A 6,004-nucleotide genomic window follows, 5' to 3' on the forward strand; every position below is an offset into this window, starting at 1 on the left:
CTTCCTAGTAGTTAAGGAGGGAGTCAAAAGTTAGAAGTGGATTTTCAACTGTGGGGGAAATGTAGTATGGGCTCTCCTAACCCCTATGGTGCTCAAGGGCCAACTGTAGTTAATAATGAGCTCCAGAGGGACGCCTGGGTGGCTCAGCAGTTGGGCGTCTGTCTTCCAATCAGGGCGTGATCCGGGGGATCAGGATCGAGTCCCACATCGGGGTCCTTACAGGGAGCCTGTTTCTCCCTCTGCCTGTGTCTCTGCCTTTCTCATAAATAAATAATTAAAATCTTAAATAATAATAATAATAATAATGGTTTCCAGACCCAGGCCATGGGTGGCCCTTCTTCTACCTGTGTCTTTCTGAAGTTGCAAAAGGCAGGTGATAATAGCACCTCCTTCCCTCACTCCCAGAGTTGTCATATGAACTGCTACTCATGAGTCTGGCACACTACTGTCACAGTGGTGATTACCGCCATTAGTCCAGTGACAGTCCCAGCCCTGTAGGAATGATCAACTCCAGTAGAGTAGGTGAGCCAAACTCTGATTCTGGGGACTAAGTGACCAGAGGAAAAGAGGGGAGGGGGCCTGGCTGGGAGGGGCCTTTGCCATTTCTGGGCTCCCCCTGCAAGACAGTGGGTGCTGGGGACAAGGGCCTGACCTCCTCCTTAGAGGAGCATGGGTTAGGGAGAGCCTTGGGGTAAGAGGACGCGAGCCCGCTGTGAGCCGGACTGGGTAGATCTGGGGACCCCCTGTTACCTCTGGCAGCCGCCGCTCACCTGCCTCGGCTCGCGGTCCCGGAAGCGCACGCCCGTTGCCAGGCGACTGGGTTGCCAGGATACCTCGCGGCGTCCGCTGCACCGGCTGCGCAGGCGCGATCGGCCTCGGGCCCGGACCAGCTGTAAAGGGGAGAGAAGGCTTTCCTGGGTTACTGTGAAGAACAAAGGCGGCTCAGCTTTGTTCATGGTACAGAAGGGAAGCGAAGTGACTGTACGTCTTTCTCTGAATAGAACATTGCAAGTCTTTAATCCTCAGGGTAAACTCGTGAAGTGGTAACATCCAGTTTACAGACAGAAACTTCAGAGAGGTTCAGAAGCTCCCCCCAAATCACACAGGCCTGATCCCTGGACTGTCTAGCTTTGGCTCAGGCTCCTTGATAGGCAGTGGAACGGCCTGCTAATGACACAGATCATCCCCTGAGGTGGACCCAACACACGGATGGTTGGAGCGATTGTTCTTCAAAGCAAGTCAGACCCAGCCATCGTCACCTGCCTGAAACCCTCCTGTGGCTTCCCAGTGGTCTCAGGACAGGTCCAAACTCCTAGCCTGCCATCAAGGTCCCAGATCATGGCCTCCAGGACCATGCTGGATTCTTTTAATTTCCCAAATGGTCAACTCTTTCATGCAGCCTGAGCTGCTTGTAACACTAACCACTTCTTTTCCTTCAGGACACAGTTGGTGTACACCTCGACCATGAATATTATCCTCTCCATATTAATAAATGACCCCATAGCTTAATTATCCCATTGGCACTCTTCCTCCTCCAATTCTCTATTTCCCTGCTTCCCCCAGCAGACTCCAGCTTCTCTGAGGGTGGAGGCCACGTCAGTCCTGTTTACTTGCCTTTGTAGTGCCAGGAATATACTAGAAGGTTTTCAGTCAATGTAAAATAAAAGAATGGGTAATGGACTTGAATCAAGATTTATAATCTACAAAGCACTTTCACCATCTTGTGTGACCCTCGCATCAAACCCTTGAAGTTGATAGGCCGGTCCATTTTATAGCAGAGTAAACTGAGGCAGAGGAAGAGAGCAACTCATGTAAGTCCACCCCTCTGCCTGAGTCCTTAGCACTGAAATTTAACTAACAAATGCACCAAGCATTAGCCTCCAGCATAATTAGCTTTGAAATGAAGATCACTTACTTAGATCTTTGTGCCCAGGATCCCATATTGCGATGCAGAGATGTGTCCCCTACTGTGGTTCTTCAAAGGACCCAGTCCTAAAGGATCTCTCTAACCCAGAGCCCCCTAACTTTTTCAGGAAGGTGGTGTGGAGAGCACTGGGCTAGCAGTCAGAAAATCTGGGTTCCAATTCTAGTTCTTGATTCTTTTGATTTTGTGAGCCTTAGGTCCCTTGTCCGTGAAACCAGGGAGCTGAATCAAGTAAATTCTCAAAGCTGGGAACCCCCAGGGCACCCCCTGGGCACCTGTTTTAAACAGGTCTTGGGATTGAGTCCCACATTGGGCTCTCCTTGGGGAACCTGCTTCTCTCTGCCTATGTCTCTGCCTCTGTCTGTGTGTCTTTCATGAATTAAAAAAACAAAAAACAAAAAAGCTGGGAACCCCAGGCCTCTCAGAATCTGGTTACAGAGTCTTTTTTCTTTTTTAATTATCCTTCAGTTTTATCATTTTTCTTTTTTTTTTTTTAAGATTTATTTATTTAGGGATCCCTGGGTGGCGCAGCGGTTTGGCGCCTGCCTTTGGCCCAGGGTGCGATCCTGGAGACCCGGAATCGAGTCCCACATCAGGCTCCCGGTGCATGGAGCCTGCTTCTCCCTCTGCCTATGTCTCTGCCTCTCTCTCTCTCTCTCTCTCTGTGACTATCATAAATAAATAAAAATTTAAAAAAAAAGATTTATTTATTTATTCATGAAAGACATAGAGAGAGAGAGGCTGAGAAACAGGCAGAAGGAGAAGCAGGCTCCCCGCACGGAACCCGATGTGGGACCTGATCCCCTGGATCCCAGGATCATGCCCTGAGCCAAAGGCAAATGCTCAACCACTGAGCCACCCAGGCATCCCCAGTTTTATCATTTTTCAATCTCCTTTTTGTCCCCTTTTAAAAGATACATACAACATAATATTAGTATATGTTAATTATAAACATAAAAATATAATAACCACGTGTGAATTCACCGTCAGAACATTATCAATGCCTGGATCCTCTTTCCCTATCCTATACCCCATCTTCCTCTCCAAAGCTAACCACTCTCTCATTTTGTGATTACACAGTCTTACAAGTGCCTCTAAGGCCATCCAGCTGACATGCCTCATCTTCAAACAGAAACTAGCTTATAGGAGCTCAGTGACTCAGGTCAGCTTTTAAACAGCCATTAATTACAGAAATTAATTTTCTAAAATGACCCCTTTAGAAGCCAGGCATATGATATTCAGGCATCATTAGATTCAGATCTATGCAGATTAAGGTCAATGAGTGGTAGGCCGCTGCAGGGGGCTGGACTCCAATCAAAGGCCAATGCTACAGCAAAAGTTCTTATGCCATGATTGCAGAGAGGAGGAGGTATCTGCGGGAAAGACTAGAAGGAGGGAAGCACACCAAAATACATTAAGGCTGACCTGGCAGGGCCAGAGATGGGAAATGTTATTTATTCTCTGTATTCTAAATTGTTTATTTTTATTTGAGTTATTTATTGAATAGGCAATATAGGCACATGAAAGGAAATCTAGAACATATGAAAGTAAAATGTCTCCCTCCCTCCTCAGGCCCAGCCAAACAGCTTGTCCTCATCTATATGTAGCAACCACTGTATCTTTCCAGAGCTAAGCTAAACTTATACAAGTAAACATGATTCATTTACTTTTTACTGTGGCAGCATACTTGTGTTCTTTACCTTCTTTTTAAAAATTTAATTCACTCACTTACCATTCACTAAATGTATGATATGCCTAGGCACTGTTTAGTTAGCCAATACAATAGGTGGATTAAATAAACATCAACAGCCTTGCTCTCCCTGCTGCCAGTGGGGGGAGATAGACAATCAACATAAACAATAAGTTATATAATATGTTAGAAAATAGTAGGTTCCTGGGAAAAACAGAGCAGAATAAGGGGTTGGGAGGATGCTACAATTGTAAATAGGCTGCTTTTGGGAAGGCCCCATCTAGAGGTGTTATCTGAGCAAACTTGAAAAAAGGGGAAGGAGGAGAGCAATGTGAATATCTGGGGGAAAAGCATTCGGGCTTAGGGAACAGCCAGTGCAAACCCCCCGGTGCCTGGTGTGTTGCAGGAACAGCAAGGAGGCCAGTAGAGTTTATGCGGGATAGGGGGTGGAGGGGTGGGGATAAGAGGTGGAAGAGAGGAAAAAGGCCAGAGCAAATTACGTGAAGCCTTTTGAGCCACTGTAAAGATTTTATTAATCTGAGAGAGATGAGCAGGCATTGGACAGTTTGAAACCAAAGACTGCCATGATCTGATCTGTTTTAACAGGAGAATCCCTGGGGCCACTGAAGGGGAATAGGGTGGGGCTAGGGTAAAGGCAAGGCGACCAGCTGGAGGGAGAGAAAGGTAATACACTGCGCAATACCAGTGGAAGTAGGGGGAGGGGGGAGAGGAGTAAGGGGATATTGGACAAATTTTCAGGGTAGAACCTACTGAGTTCACTGATAAATCAGTTATGGGTTATGAGAAAAAGGAGTCAAGCGAGGGATCTTGGAGATCCCTCCATCCCAATATATAAAGAAAAATATGAAATATTTAGATACCCAGAAAAAAATCACATTTAATATTATGAAAATAAATATTTAAACACTTCACATAATCCCCACCCGTTCTTTTGAGCTACCACCTCTGGCCTGGAGGCCAGGTGCTCCAGTCTTTCCACCATCAGCCCCGCCCCGCCCTGCCCCCGCCCCCGCCCCCGCCCCCGTGTTCCCGGCCCCTCCTCCCGGCCGCCCTGCCCCGCCCCCGGGTCGCGGCCCCTCCTCCCGGCCGCCCTGCCCCGCCCCGTGTTCCCGGCCCCTCCTCCCGGCCGCCCTGCCCCGCCCCCGGGTCGCGGCCCCTCCTCCCGGCCGCCCTGCCACGCCCCCGGGGTCCCGGCCCCTCCTCCCGGCCGCCCTGCCCCGCCCCCGTGTTCCCGGCCCCTCCTCCTGGCCTCCCTGCCCGCCCCCGGGGTCCCGGTCCCTCCTCCAGGCCTCCCTGCCCCACCCCCCCGGGTCCCGGCCCCTCCTCCCGGCCACCCTGCCCCGCCCCCGGGGTCCCGGCCCCTCCTCCTGGCCTCCCTGCCCCCCCCCGGGTCCCGGCCCCTCCTCCTGGCCTCCATGCCCCGCCCCCGGCCCCTCCTCCCGGCCGCCCTGCCCCGCCCCCGGGGTCCCGGCCCCTCCTCCTGGCTTCCCTGCCCGCCCCTGGGGTCCCGGCCCCTCCTCCTGGCTTCCCTGCCCGCCCCTGGGGTCCCGGCCCCGCCTCCTGGCCTCCATGCCCCGCCCCCGGCCCCTCCTCCTGGCCTCCCTGCCCCCCCCCCCGGGTCCCGGCCCCTCCTCCCGGCCGCCCTGCCCCGCCCCCGGGGTCCCGGCCCCTCCTCCTGGCCTCCCTGCCCCGCCCCCGGGGTCCCGGCCCCTCCTCCTGGCCTCCCTGCCCCGCCCCCGGGGTCCCGGCCCCTCCTCCTGGCCTCCCTGCCCGCCCCCGGGGTCCCGGTCCCTCCTCCAGGCCTCCCTGCCACCCCCCCCGGGTCCCGGCCCCTCCTCCCGGCCACCCTGCCCCGCCCCCGGGGTCCCGGCCCCTCCTCCTGGCCTCCCTGCCCCCCCCGGGTCCCGGCCCCTCCTCCCGGCCGCCCTGCCCCGCCCCCGGGGTCCCGGCCCCTCCTCCTGGCTTCCCTGCCCGCCCCTGGGGTCCCGGCCCCTCCTCCTGGCCTCCATGCCCCGCCCCCGGCCCCTCCTCCTGGCTTCCCTGCCCGCCCCTGGGGTCCCGGTCCCTCCTCCTGGCCTCCCTGCCCGCCCCCGGGGTCCCGGTCCCTCCTCCTGGCCTCCATGCCCCGCCCCCGGGGTCCCGGCCCCTCCTCCCGGCCGCCCTGCCCCGCCCCCGGGGTCCCGGCCCCTCCTCCTGGCTTCCCTGCCCGCCCCCGGGGTCCCGGCCCCTCCTCCTGGCCTCCCTGCCCCCGCCCCGGGTCCCGGCCCCTCCTCCTGGCCTCCATGCCCCGCCCCCGGCCCCTCCTCCCGGCCGCCCTGCCCCGCCCCCGGGGTCCCGGCCCCTCCTCCTGGCCTCCCTGCCCCCGCCCC

The 6,004-nt window shown here is 55.4% G+C and overlaps 1 protein-coding gene across 2 annotated transcripts in view; it reads right to left on the bottom strand.

The window, feature by feature from the left end:
* RSPH14 (radial spoke head 14 homolog) overlaps positions 1 to 855 on the bottom strand; it is a 77,790-nt gene extending 76,935 nt beyond the window's left edge. Inside the window, exon 1 of one of the 2 annotated variants that reach the window (XM_025982760.2) lies at positions 771 to 855. The gene's annotated coding sequence lies outside the window, so the exon portion shown is untranslated. Of the gene's footprint in view, positions 1 to 750 lie in introns of both variants that reach the window. The other variant, XM_072723346.1, reaches the window with a different exon arrangement.
* Between the last annotated feature and the right edge of the window lie 5,149 nt (positions 856 to 6,004).

This window comes from Vulpes vulpes, chromosome 10, assembly GCF_048418805.1.
Source record: "Vulpes vulpes isolate BD-2025 chromosome 10, VulVul3, whole genome shotgun sequence".
Taxonomy (NCBI): Eukaryota; Metazoa; Chordata; class Mammalia; order Carnivora; family Canidae; genus Vulpes; species Vulpes vulpes.